At 34.7% G+C, this 12,882-nt stretch overlaps 1 long non-coding RNA gene across 1 annotated transcript; it reads right to left on the bottom strand.

Annotated features, from left to right (window-relative positions):
• Positions 1-7,650: 7,650 nt before the first annotated feature.
• On the bottom strand, positions 7,651-12,425 carry LOC141906958 (uncharacterized). The gene is made up of 5 exons (XR_012619439.1): positions 8,624-12,425; positions 8,464-8,548; positions 8,301-8,383; positions 8,104-8,174; positions 7,651-7,816 (listed from the first exon to the last, which is right to left on the bottom strand). It is a non-coding gene; the product is annotated as an uncharacterized LOC141906958 (long non-coding RNA).
• Between the last annotated feature and the right edge of the window lie 457 nt (positions 12,426-12,882).

Genomic DNA, 12,882 nt, shown 5'->3' with positions numbered 1-12,882 from the left:
AAATATAGACTTTGGGATGAATGTTCTTCCAAACCACTAAAAGCTAAAACCTGAGCTTTTAGAATGATAGGTGTATATATTAATTATATTGGTGTAATAATTGTTTTAATAAGTAGTATACTATAGCGACGACACCAGACATATTTAGGCAATTTGAGTGATAATGTACACGGTATTTGAGGGTCTGCGACGAATGATTTATAGAAAGTTGAATAGCTGTAGTGCAGGTTCTAATAATAAGCCTAATATAGTCATCACATCGCAATCATTTGTTAGAATGCATCTTCCTTTTTCTTTACTTGATCTTGAGTCTTTGACTAGTTAAATTTTTTCTTCATTGATTGACGCTGGGAGGTCTAGATCAAATTATACTGTTAATCAAATCAATTATTTTTTAACTGCAAATTCACACTTGATATTGATATTAACAATCAATATTACATATTTCATTATATAGCGCACTGTTGCAAATTGTAATCAGTGTGCTTTGCATGAGTACAAAATTAACACAAGCTGAAAGAATCGAAATTTAAATGCGTGGATGATAAAAATCAAGTTAAAAGGTGTAAGGACGGAGAGATCTGGCAAAAAAAACAGTAATCGGCGCAAAATGGACCCGTGCCTAATCGCCGAACCAAAAACGACGGACCAGACCTGAGTCAAATTAAGCGTGTTGATTTAAACTGGTTCTGGGAGACAGTCACTTCGCTTGGTTTAGGTATGGACTCGTTTTAGATTCCATGGTTTAAGCATTGTTTAGTAACGAATGAATGGGTTTGAATTTGAATGTGAAATGAATTTGAACATGAAAATCTGCGCGCTCTTTGGTAAGCCATGCGTAAAATTTAAGTCGGACCTGATTCGAGCCAATTTAGCCCCGACAAATCGTCTCTATAGCCGCGATCACACGTGTATTTTTTTAGGCCAGGGCCAAATTTGGGCCGTACCAACTGTTCGCACGGGTGCCAATGGGCCCGAGCCTGTTTGGCCCGGGCCAAATTTGGCCCGACCAAAACGTCGGACCAGGCCCGAGCACCAGACAAATGACTGCGTTTGAATTGCAACTAGCACGGTAAATGATCCACTTCGCTTTGTTTGAGCATTGTTTAGTATCGAGTGAATGGTTTGCGTGTGAACGCGCTCTCTAATTACCAAATTTGGCCCGAGCCTGATCGGTGCTAATTTGGCCCGGGCCAAATCGTCTCCGTGTGATCGCGGCTTATGTGGGTCATGATTGTTGAGAGAAATCTTTCCCTTTATGTTGCAAATTAGCCATTGTCCTAGTTTTAACTTCTGATTTGTACCCTGTATAGGGTTTATGTTTCTGTTTGTACTCTTTCATAGAAATACGACAGATATCAAATGGAATCTTTGATTAAAGACACTGTAGACCGGTACACACTAATATGTCCATCCATCCGACCTACGAGCGATCATCTCATTAATGTGATAATTGCTCGTAAATCCGACAGCTACGTTTTACAACTAGAAATATATTAGATCAGATTCCTAATAATAAAATCATTACTATTAAGAATATGTTATTGATTATGAATAAATTCAAAAAGAGTTGAAAAAATATATTGCTTTGAATGGCCTTTAGATATTGGATAGGGCGATTTTGAATTATTTTTGGGGGTTTTATCAAGAAGCTCAAACTCCCTAAGGCGACAAAGTTTTTAAGGCAGATCTTTCCCGATTATGATCCCACCACATGAATTGTTCACGAAACTATTATGTATAAACACCTCACAATTAACGTAATGACTCAGTGACGTCCTGTTGCACAAGCTATATTACACCATGATAAAAAGCCTATTATAGTCGAGTTGGATTTCTCGATGTATAAATGCAGGGAGGGCTGGGAGCTTTATGTTCAATAACATTAGGTTCCAATGTTTGCTCTATGGATTTCAAAATAAAAGAAAAATCCACGTTTAAACGTGATATCTGTTTCATTACTCGTGATATATCGGGGAATCTCTGCAATGAAATTGGACGATTTCAAAAATATTACAAAATGAGCAAATTGCGATTCTTAGTGATTTTTGCTAAGAGTATTGATTCTAGCGTATACGCGGATTTGTGTGATATGTAATAAGTATCGTAGCGAATAATCAAAGTATCTACTGTAGCTAGATATGACAATTAAAAATCCCCCAGAATATCTCCTTCAAAATACCTTCATCCGTTCAAAAAAGATCACCTGGTAAAGATTTCCTAATATGTAGAAATCTAAAAAATCTAAACCCTAGGTAAACATACCCTGGGTAAAAATCCCCCAAATATTCATACTTTGTGATTGTCAAGAACATGTCAAAGCACGATGTTTCTCGAATTTGCAATGAGACTGAAATATGTTTGAACTTTTAAATGAAATCTTTCGTTGCGATAAATTCTTACGGATAAAATAAATTGTAAGAATTAATAAGAGTAATAAACTTTTATTTGTAATATCTTAAGATTCGAACTGGAATATTTTTGAATTACAGCTGTGCGATGCCATGAATTATTAGAAATAACGTACTTTTGATATTAAATATTTTAGATTCAAGCTAGTGTAATATATTTGAAATGTGCGATGAACCCCTTTACTAAGCTGTGCAATAACTACATGTATATGTACTAATTTAGTATCAATGAAACGTTAATCTGTAGTATGTTTTAATTTAAATAGCATAGTTTGTATGGGCATATTGACATCCTTACGGTGTTCATCAGTAAAATATGAATAAATTGGATATACGTATCAATAATACGAATTAATTGACTTATACTTATACTTATAATCCCTTCAAAGGGAGGGGATTACCTAATTTGAAGAATTGGGGATTTTTACCGAGGGGAGTTTTACTCGCTTACTTAGATGTTTTGAATTATTGACTTAATTATTTTATTAAGTTTAAGTCAATCACTAGTAAGTTTATTCATTGACCACTTGCATGATAGTTCTTGATATATTCATTATATGCAATGAAATGAAATGTAAGTTCATCACATTTCTGAACTCATTAATACCGATTTTAATTGTTTTAAGCCCCATAAAAAATATGTGATGTCATTATATTGAAAGCTTTATGTTTTATTAACATTGGCAGTAGTTTTCATAAATTTTCCTTGGCCTTTTTTTCCGTGGCCATTTTTTCCTTGGCCATTTTTTCCTAGACAAATTACCTTGGCCATTTTTTCCTTGGCCATTCTTTCCTGGCCATTTTTCCTTGGCCATTTTTCCAACATTCTGGGGTTTTTTACAACTAACCCTTAGCAATGCACTGTAATGAACAATTTACTTTGTTTTGCTAAATTAACTACTTGTAATCAATTCACTATAGAACTGTGGTCGATCCTAACAAAGAGTCCGGCGTGCTATTCTAAACTTCAGTGGACAAAAATCTCTTTCTAAAAATTATATTGCTAAGATATTCTTAGTCTTCATCCTTCAGCATGAACTCTAGGCCTGGATATATTTCGGATTCATTAAATGGTATCATGTGTGTGTAGAACGTTTGGGCGAAGGTATTATCCCCCTGGATCACGCGTAAAACAAACAGAAAACATATTTTCATACATAGGTCATCGCATTATAGAAATTGAACTGTTGAAAGTTGTATTAAATCTCTATAGATGAAACACTTTTAAGGAAAATGCATTATGTTTGTTGTTTCTATATAACTACTATCGAATGTGCGCCTCGGGCTCAGTCAACTCGCCATCTTCATGATTGAAATATTTGATTAGGCAGTCCTATCAAAAGTGGCGTTAATTCATACAAGCGAAAAATTTGTTGTTTCTAAAGGTTTTTGTTACCGGCTCGTCTACACGGTAATGGTCGAAATTCCCCGGTAAAAATCCCCTAAGAATACCAATTAAAGAGCTTATGATTTGCTGCCGCTGGTATGTTATCGTTTGTATTGCAAAATTAAGTCCAAAATAACTGGAATCGTTTTAAAGGATTTCTGTGAAAATTTTCAATTTTTCCCCACACGTCAACAAGTGCCTTTCAAATCAAGATCGATTCCTCATACGTAAAAACGATTGAAGCAATTTTTGCAGTTTAATTTATTTATGGTTTGATACGTCAAGATTTCAGTTCAAAGGGCAACATCATCGCTTACGTTAGCGAAGCTTGGTATACAAGCAAGCTGACAATAACAAGCCACTGAATTTTATCGGTTTAGGGTTTGTATAGCTCATTATCTATAGAAAGTCAGTGATTAAGTCCTAAGTAAATATTGCTCAATTAAAGAGAATTCATTATGACAATGTACAAGCGATGACAGGCCTATGAGGCACCCGTAAATCAAAAATGTATTTCACGGATTTTGCTGTGCGATGCGATAAATTATTGAAACTTTTTATTTGAAATATCTTTGAAATACTATTTGAAATTTGAAATATTATTTTACCTGTGCGATAACTTTTAGTATGAGTGTAGTATTAATGAAGTATTTCAATGTTTGGATAAACGTTGGAAAAATGGCAGGGGGAAAATTGCCGCTAAATAAACATTAGAATTTGCAAGTTTTGTAGTAACTTTGAATTGTTAAATTTTACTGGACATTGGTGTATGCTGAATATCACGAACAACGAAACATATATCTCATAAAAACGTTGATTGTCTTTTTCAACTTTCATCATTTCAATAACAATCAATCGATTTTTAAGTCGATTTAATTACCGGGATAGCGACTATATGCGTTTGTGCTTTTAATCAACTAGTTTCCGAATCCGTGGTATGTCGATCAAATAATAATTTTCAAGTCGAGAAAAAGTAAGATGCATTCTATCAACTAATTTCAATGTAAAGACTATAATGCTTCGTATATGAATCAATACTAAAGCATTCATACCACAGGCCACTTAATCTTAAGCTTGATTGTGAGAGGTGTTTAAGCATGATGGTCACATGAGTAATTAATTGGTTGTGTCACAAAGGGAGAAATCTGCCTTAGACATAACATCCCGATATCTGGAGTTCTGGGCTTAGTAACGCATGTTTAGAATGAATTTTATCCGATATTTTTATAACATAATGTTTTCTCTCTGCAAATTCCTGACGTTTTCTGGGTGCTAACGTTCAGTGGCTAGTAGGCTGGATTGTATTTTCCCTTATTTCATAGATATCCATGCATATAAACTTGAACTGAACTGAATGGGAACTGAGTTCGGTTAGGAGTAAAAACCTCCTTATCAACTCCTATTTCTGAATTGTATATAAAGGAGTGAAGAATGAAACAAACCCTCATACCGAATACACTTTTACGTATAAATGAGAATAATGCTCAAGAGGACAATGGCTAATTTGCGACCGTAAATGAAAGAAATACGACTCGAATAATTTTTTTTTTATCATGCGTGACACGCGAATCTCCTATTAACACTAGTAATGAGAGAAGAATCCACACGAATGAAATGTATCAGCTTCATAATGATCTTTAATCCTCGAATGACCATTCTTAATTAACACAAAACACTTAATATAAATGATTTGTATCGATTACTATAGAATTTCCATTTAAAGAATGCATGTATCAAATTACGTCCATTGACTCTGAAAATGAACCTTTGAACCCGTAAATTAGCTAAACTCGTGCCGTTAAGCTATTTAGATTTATCGCAGTCTTGTGAAAATTTGTAACCAGTCCTAATATATTCCCTGTATAATCAAAACTTAATTTCTATGTTATGCACGTGTTTTAATTACGATTTCCCCTCTACAAGTTTATCGGGAAGGGCCTGATTACAATCTGATTACAATTGATTGTCAACAAAGTTATAGCAATTTACTGTTAGACAAAGAAAATACAAAATCTATTTAGTTTTCTAAAATTGTATGTAGGCCTATGTCTCATACCGTCTCATTACCTCGAACACTGTGTATCGTATCACCCGAAATTCATAAATCTACCGGCTTTAAGGCTTAAAAAAACTAATTACACCCAAAACACCTATCTTTCTAAAATTTCAGGTTATAGCGTTTAGTGGTGGGAGGAAAAATTCCTCCCTAAATCAATATACTTTGAATCTAAGACTCGGGTTAATTTTCTTTCAGATGACAAATGACAATATTTCGAATATCAGACCAGGTCCATTTTCCTTCGTTTGACCATGGACGTATAAACTAGATTATACGTCCATGGTTTGACATAGGGAGGAACAATCCTCCCGACGTCGATACTTTGAATATCAGACCTGAAGGTCAAATTCTCTTCGTTTGACCTTGGGAGGAATATTCCTCCCAAAGTCAATTCTTTGAATATCGGACCCCATGGTCAAGTTTCCATCGATTGACATTGGGAGGAATATTCCTCCCGCAGTCAATTTCCACAATAGCGGTCCTCTTAATGGGTGGCTCAGATTTCTATTGTGCGCCTATCGCGCTTCCTGTGAATCACTTCCGTAATCTTTTCTGTAAATGTGAAGACCTCGGGGGCATTATGTTCTCTAAAGCCCAATATTATCCCAAATTCCGGACTGTTAATAGGTTGATTTTACGGCAGAGTCGACATGTTTCAACAATTTTTAACTGTTCATTTATGAATATTTGAGGACTTATGAACTAAAACTTAGTTAAATTTTTGATACATTTTGAGAAAGTCACAAAACATTTGAGACTGCGTTATTAGGCTTTTTCGACATTGACAGCCAAAGACGTAACTTAACACGCTAACTTAAGCACAACCGTCTCAGATGCTGTAAGTACTTGACGTTTTGCGTAATTTTTTTTTTTGTAATGCAATATTTGGATTAGTAATCAGTCGTGCTAACGTACATGCAGAATTGGATTCATTGAAATTATGGAATGATAATTCATGGGCGTCACGAGTCCTACGACATACCCTTGATATGAAGCTTTTTTAATGTTAATCATTGACTTGTTTTGGAGTAAACTGAATATCCCTTAAAATACCAATGCCACGTGGCTTGGTGTCTATGCTCTACGAGACTGTAGTAATAGATTTTCACAACAAACTCATGATTTCAAATAGTCTCCTAACATATCTATATATTATTTCGCTCCTTACCTAAGTAATTCTTACATTTGATTGCTTAATTACAGATGGAAAGAGGTCAGATGGCATGAAAATCGACTGTGGCTGACTAATTGGCACGAGTAACCAAAATGCTTCAATCATCAGGGGTAGACAAATTAGCCGAAGATGAATGAAAACTTCACCTTGATGATCATCAGTTGATTTTGCTATAATCATTTGCCTGGATATATCCTTCATTTCAAAATCTGTCTTCAGTAGAATTTCTTTCAATAAAATATTTTGAAGATTGAATTTGAATTGATCTTAAAACCAGAGAAAGCATTCAGAAATTTAGAAAATCCTTGACTCATAATCAAATTCTGTGAAGTCAGTTAAGGTCTTTTTGGTCGAATCAAGCCGAGGGCTCAGGTGACTAAAACTAAATTCCTCACTGTCTTATAATGCCGAGTACGACGGAGTTTACACACTGAAACACGTTGGGCTGTGTAAGTGTAATTTGTATAAGTCCACAATATAATGACCGCCCTGCCCCGCTGCATCTGAGACGTCAACAAGTTAGACTGTATTGCTTCGATGACAAACTGACTCCTACGCAAGATAACCATCCAATTCAAATGTAAATTAAGAAAGAAAACAACAAAACTAGTTGCGTTGATCAACAAAAATAAATCAATAGTTTATTACAATACTTCAATTTCAAAATAAGGATAGGAAAAAATTGAACAATAAGTGTGTTTGCCATGCGTCTTTAAATATTTCCCAAGAATATGTCTTTGTCTGGCCACCACCTGCCTCGACGTCAGACTTTTTCGAGATTTTCGCTAAAAATACGAAACAAGACAAAATTGATGGATGGGAATCATACATGCTACATTTACTTTTACTGCGAACATTGGAATGAGCTAAAGCAATTTTCTAGGAGGAAAAATTGAGTCAAATGATGTTTCAAAATCTGAACGGGAAACGTTTTACTGAATTGTATGGCTAATGGCAAATACATGTTTATATTGATAAGGTAAATATCTGTATAAAAGGTTGTATAGCAACTTGAATTGAAGGATTAATGCAATAGGTCTCTTATTCTAAAAGACGAGTGAGCCATACTTACTAGATTGGTCATGTGAATCAACATCAAATTTAGAACTATCATCCATTTTTAGTTTTCAATCAAAGACCAACCTATGAAATAAAGTACATATTTTTCTGATAACAACCTGGAATAAATTAAAATAAATCTGAGGAATTCACCAAATTTCTGTATCGAACCCCTAATAGGGCCTATATAACCTATAGATTGATACTTACATACGACAAATTGACGAAGAAACTTCATTTGACAGTATACAAACTCGCGGACAAACTCCCAAAATGAATCATGTCCTATTCACCTAGAATCAAACAAAATACAACTAAAAAAATTCACAATACAGATTTCGGTTTCGAATCCTTCAAATAGCTGTTTACTTACATGAAACGAATTATCAAACTACTTCTGCCGACAGCATACCAACTCGCTGACAAACCCCCAAAATGAAACGTGTCATGATAAACATCTGGAATTAAACGTAATAAAGCTACAAAATTTACAAAATGTCGGTTTCGAATCCCTCAAATAGCCTTACACTTACAAATGATGGATTATCAAACAACTATGAACTCCCACAAAGCCACATGTCTTTGATAATCTACAGTGAAAACCTGGAATTAAATGAAATAAATCTTAAAATTCCGATTTGAACCCAACGTAGGCCCTCTCTCTACTTGTAGGCCTAAGATCTTGAAATAGGATAACTAATGTTATGATGAAAGAGGCATAATGGTTCGGAAAAAATTGAATTCAATATGGCTCTTGGCCCGGCAAAGTTTGCTTTTGAAATATCCTTTTGATTAGGCCTAGTTACACATTTTAAAAGCAAATTTCATTTTGCATCAAACTAAAAGCGGCTTTGTTGAGGAAAAGATTCGTTTGAGCCTAGAACCAATTTCTTCGTCAAAGCGTGATGCGCAATTTTGACTGGGTCTTTATTTTCACGTGGTAGTGGACAGAAAATTTGAATAGGCCTAAATAATAGAATAATCTTTCTTATTAGGTTTCATGATAAAGATGCAGCATTAACAACATATAGATTAATGCTTATCCTTTACGGCGCTATTGCACTTTCGTACCCCCCTCCCAAAAATTTCTATTTCTGCATATTATCAATCAGGGAGGTCTGTAGAGTCAAAATAAATTACTTTTGACAAAAAAATAATTTTTTCCAAGTCAAAATTCTGATAATTTGGGGCCGATTTCCTCGATTCAAACCGACGGGTCGGCCATGTTTCCGCACTAATTACCACCTAAAAACATCTGAATAAATATATCTCAATAAATTTAATTGTATTGAATTGATAAAATTTCGTTTTTTGGCGTATAACTTTTCTTCATCAGAACCATCTTTAAATAAATAGCTAAGTATGAAAATAATGCAAACATAAGCGTCATTTTCAGAGATGGTTATGTTTAAAAACATGGTTTTTGCTAAGTTTTAATGTCATGACATTTCAGTGGAGGGTTAGAAACTTTGATTGACATTCAATATGGCGTTGTTGACGTCGCAAATCGGCGAATTTACACGCGATTTAGGGCCCAAAATAACAAAATTTTAACCTATAAAAAGTAAGTTTTTGGGTCAAAAGTTACTGATTTTGAATCCCTAGACCTTCCTGATAATAAATATGCTGAAATAAAAATTTTTGGGAGGGGGGTACGAAAGTGCAATAGCGCCTCTTTTACAATTAGGCTTATGTTTCAAAGGCCACATGTTACGCCCACAGTTGGTCGAACAGGGGTTAGGCATTGATGGTAGAGGGGCTGTGTGTGTGAAACAGAGAGATAAAAATGCACGGGAACGAGTTTGTCGAGTGGAGCTTATTATTCCATCAGGGATAGTGATTAGTGTACTATAGTCATGTTATATATCAAAATGTTCCTTATTAGTTCCGCTGCATCGCTAAAAACAAATTGAGATAGGTTTCCCTGCATTTTTTTACATATTACATCACTTACAACGATAAACGTCCGTCGCTGACTGAAAAATTCACAAAAACGTCCGCATTGAGAGCGCCACCGCACCAATTCAAATTGGATCGGAAACCCTCCAGCGATGCACTCTATGATCTTTAGAACCTGTCTTTGCTGACTGGGAATAAGATATTTCTCAGCGCGAAGGGGGTGGGGCGCAGCGTCACCAGGTCCCGCTCCGCGAGGAAGCTAGATTTTAAAAGAAATGAGTGCACGCCACGGCCGTGACCACTTGTTAGTGACGTCATCAAGAATGATGGCTCCGAGGATCGCCACACCACAGGTTACTGTGAATAAATGGGATTCGACCATTCAAAAGTTCAAAATGTACTTTCTTGTTTTGTAAAACAAGGTTATTCATGTCGCTATATAAAGCATTTTGTTTGAAACATTCTTTAATAATGTTTGTTGAGTTTAAAGCCAATTGTCGTTGTGTAATTCGATACTGGTCACTGACATCAAAGTTTTAGTTTCTGTTCACATGTTTCGACTTGTATGTTCTATCTTTTAATACAGGCCATGTGATTAATTGCGTATCACTCCATTAGTTTAAAAAGAGAGCACATATTTCGATATTGTTAAATAATTAACTACATTTTTTTCTGTCACACGTTGATTTGTACCCATCACCTATAAAATTCAAATGTACGTGATGTATTCTGTAAGCTATGTAAGCTTGTTCTTAAAAATACACTATGAATTTTCAATTTGTACTGACCATAATAGTTTATTTTTCGTAAATAAAATTTATATTTTAATTAAATAATTTCAAAATCTTTTCTATGCCCTCTGCAACAGAAAGTTACTAAGGACTATTACATATTCAGATGTACGTTGATAATTGATTTCAATCCTCCCGTCAAATAATTGAACATTATTTCGGAAGATGTAGGTGGCGCACAATCATAATACATACAACTCATCAAGCTGACGAGTCGTTTCCGTAACCAATGTTACAGACGGGTAACCAATCTACTCGACTCCGCAGACAATAAACGACCCGAGTAACCCCCAATTTGACTATAACTATAAATTATGTTATGTTAAACCGCATTGGTGTGACTTGACACGTCAAATGCGTATCCCGTATTGATATATTTCTATTATCCACTTTTCAAACTATGAATAGCACGCCTGCTCAGAAAACCCGTTATCGCTGCTTTGCAGCTAAATTTTGTATTTGAATTCTATTATTCTTTAACATCTTATTAAAGACCCAACGTATTGTTCATTATTTGGATCATTATTCCATTGATCAATAAATTTCTTTGCCTTTGTTAACTGTTCCAAATATAACTGTAAATCTAGGTTATTAAATTTTATTTTATTTTCTACTTTTTCTAAAGGCCTTAGGTTCTTCCAATTCCAAATTAGTTTTTTATTGTATTCATCCTTCATGTTAAATATAGATATCGGTTACACATGATCAATATAATTGTCATAATTATCTATATTCATTTTATCATCGAATTGAAATATAATCCATGATTTAAGAAATTTATCTGAACAACCTAATAAATTAGATAGTGTTTCTGAATGCGTTTCTTTACTGAATAATTTTGATAATCTAGTTCTTAAACATTGTTTCAATTTAAAATTAAGATCTGTTTTGTATCGTTCTCTCATATATTCTGTTATATAATCACGGTTATCTTTTTTCCAATCTCTAATATATTCTGGATTATTTTCTCTCCATTGTTTGTTTGTTTCTTTACATTTTTCTAGATTATTTAGATAATATTGTTTACTTTTTTCTTTGCATTTTTCAGTATTATTTATATAATATTGTTTATCATATGGTTTTTTGCAACTTTTACAAATATTTCGTAAACCATCTTTATTCGTCTTATGATTATAATAATCTGTAAATGGCTTATCTAATTCACATTTAGAACATGTCTTCTGATAAATATTTATAACACCATTATTGTTTATATTTACAGTTTGTGATTGTTCCGGGTTCATTTATAATATATATTTTTATAAAGATTGATTAACATTTTAGATTCCTCTTCCAATTCTTCGACTAACGTCATCCTTTTTCATTCCTCGCTGCTTTTGATAAGTCGTTTCGATTCCTTGATATCAAAATCATACCAGTTACAATATCCGCGTCACATGCGGACATTGATGTCCGGTTTTGCTTAATGCGTATGCGCTAATCATAATTATATATTCATTCTGTAAAATAGAAACAACCGAACATAAAAATATTCAAACGCTTGCGCACTGGGCAAGACCGGGCATTCAGGCCCGGTTTTGACCAATGCGCATGCGCTAACCATAATTGAAACGGCCGAACAAAGAACATTCACCAAGCAGATTTACATAATACATATACGGTAGGGTCTGAAACACGGCCCCGGCCGCGGCAACGGCCACACGTCTGAAACACGGTCCCGGCCCCGGTCCCGGCCGCGGCCGCATACGTCTTAAACACGGCCGCGGCCGCTCTTTGTTTTCATTTAAATTGTCAAATGAAAGAAAAAGAGATTTTCTACTATCTATCAAAAGTCCAAATATAGACTAGATAGATAGTAGAAAATCTCTTTTTTCTTTCATTTGACCATTTAAACGAAAAAAGAGCGGCCGCGGCCGTGTTTAAGAAGTGTGCGGCCGCGGCCGGGACCGGTGCCGGGACCGTGTTTCAGACGTGTGGCCGCGTCTATAATTACAAACATTTTTTCAATTGCCGGTAAATATTTAACCAATCAACAAATGTTAAACTTAATCATTGGAATTTTTGGAGTAAGTCTAAATGTTTTTGAAATTCTTATATAGTTTCTTCGTCGATCTTTTGTGATTCTTGTGCTTCTACGCCAA

The sequence above is a fragment of the Tubulanus polymorphus genome, chromosome 6, assembly GCF_964204645.1.
Source record: "Tubulanus polymorphus chromosome 6, tnTubPoly1.2, whole genome shotgun sequence".
Classification (NCBI taxonomy): domain Eukaryota; kingdom Metazoa; phylum Nemertea; class Palaeonemertea; order Tubulaniformes; family Tubulanidae; genus Tubulanus; species Tubulanus polymorphus.
The sequence above is the reverse complement of the archived record's forward strand: the minus strand, read 5'-3'. Positions and strand labels throughout refer to the sequence as shown.